Source organism: Saimiri boliviensis, chromosome 3 (assembly GCF_048565385.1).
Source record: "Saimiri boliviensis isolate mSaiBol1 chromosome 3, mSaiBol1.pri, whole genome shotgun sequence".
NCBI lineage: Eukaryota > Metazoa > Chordata > Mammalia > Primates > Cebidae > Saimiri > Saimiri boliviensis.
In genome coordinates, this window is record NC_133451.1 from 101021351 (window position 1) to 101023535 (window position 2185).

Consider the following 2185-nt stretch of genomic DNA (forward strand, 5'->3'; position numbering starts at 1 on the left):
TTCCTGTTACCCGTCATGCCCTAATCTACCCTACTCTTCTCATGGATTTGTATTTTCTGAAAATCATACATCATCTGGGACAAATGCTGGGTGTGGTGCTTTTCTGACCTGACATATGATATCAAAGAAGGCATCCTTGATCCCAGACAGAACTTTGTATGAGCAATATAGTTCACATGTCTAACCTTCACCTGAGAAGTCTACACTGCTGTCAACATGTGCATATAACTGTGCACACAACTCCTAGTTCAGATTAAAAGGAGACTGACAGGCTAAAACAGGCGTCCATCTCTATGAGTTCAAAACCACTTCAAAGAAGCCATTTGCCCACAAACAATATGTGTGGGCTGGGTGCAGTGGCTCACACCTACAATCCCAGCACCTTGGGAGGCTGAAGGGAGTGGATAACTTGGGGGTCAAAGGTTTGAGACCAGCCTAGCCAACATGATGAAACCCCATCTTTACTAAAAATACAAAAAATAGCCTAGCATGGTGGTGCACACCTGTAGTCACAGCTACTTGGGAGGCTGAGGCAGGAGAATCGCTTGAACCCAGGAGCTGGAGGTTGCAGTGAGCTGAGATCATGCCACTGCACTCCAACCTGGGTGATAGAATGAGACTGTGTCTCAAACAAAACAAAACAATATGTGTGAATATAAGCCACTATTGTGTATCTATGGCACATCAAGATTGTGTAAACTTGCTGGATACAATGGCTCACACCTCTAATCTCAGCACTTTGGGAGGCTGAGGTGGGAAGATCAGTTGAGCCCAGGAATTTGAGACCAGTCTGGGCAACATAGTGAGATCCCATCTTTATTTTTTCTAAATAAATTAATTAAATTTAAAAGTTGTGTAAACATTTTTCTCTACTTCCTTCATCTTCAAGTTCCCTTCCAAATTAAGTCCAAAGGAGTCTTCCAGACTTGTGTTTGCATGTGGTGCGGGAAGACTTTGGAAGAGGGGGCAGTAAGGTTAGATTTTAAATACCCCAAGCTCATCTTAGTTCTTACTGAAACCTCTAGCCAACCTAGGAGCCACATACAAAACCCAATAAGCTGATCACTGGTACTTGTACTTCATGATGCCCCAGATGGAGACAGGGTACTAGAATATGGCTTCAGTTTATTTCTCATGAGTTTATCTCCAGTGCTGAAGTGCAGCAGAATATATCACTGTGGAATAAAAGCTGATTTGAGCTGAAGGCATTTGAGAATCAACAGATGACAGAGAGGCTTGTTTCCTCAACTCCCTAATCTACCTAAAAGCAGGTAAATCTCCCAAAGTAACTCGGTCATCTTAAGTCTCCTCCCTAGGGTTTCACAAAGAGGGAAGATTGACTCTTGTCACCTGAGCCAAGAACCCAGCTCTGGGATAAGAGATCACCTAAGCAGACATTGCCACAAACCTATCTTATCTCCCATCTATTTTCCTAAGGGCCCATTTATTATTCCTAAAAGTCATTTGATTTTTTCTTTTCTTTTTTTTTTTTAAAAGGTGGGGTTTCACCACGATGGTCAGGCTGGTCTTGAACTCCTGACCTCAGGTGATCCACCCACCTCAGCCTCCCAAAGTGATAAGATTACAGGTGTGAGCCACAGCGCCCGGCCCATTTGTTTTTTTCATAAGTGCTCTTCCTCTCTTTCTCTCCCTTCTTTTCTTCTCTTAAGATGGTTTAAAAGCCCCTAATTCTTTCTTTCTTTTTTTTTTTAAGATAGAGTTTTGCTCTTGTTGCCCAGGCTGGAGTGCAATGACCTGGTCTCAGCTCACTGCATCCTCTGCCTCCCAGGTTCAAGTGATTCTCCTGCCTCAGCCTCCTCAGTAGCTGGGATTACAGGTGCTTGCCACCATGACTGGCTAATTTTTGTATTTTTAGTAGAGACGAGGTTTAACCATGCTGGCCAGGCAGGTCTCGAACTCCTGGCCTCAAGTGATTCTCCAGCCTTGTCCTCCTAAAGTTCTGGGATTATAGGTGTGAGCCACCATGCCCAGACACTAACTGTTATTTTTTATTTATTTTTATTTATTTTTTTTTTGCGATAGAGTCTCGCTCTGTCGCCAGGCTAGAGTGCAGTGTTACAATCCTGGCTCACTGCAACCTCCAACTCCCTGGTTTTTTTTTTTTTTTTTTTTTTTTTTTTTTTTTAATAAGAAAAAGAATAAAGAAGAGGAAGAAAGAGAAAGA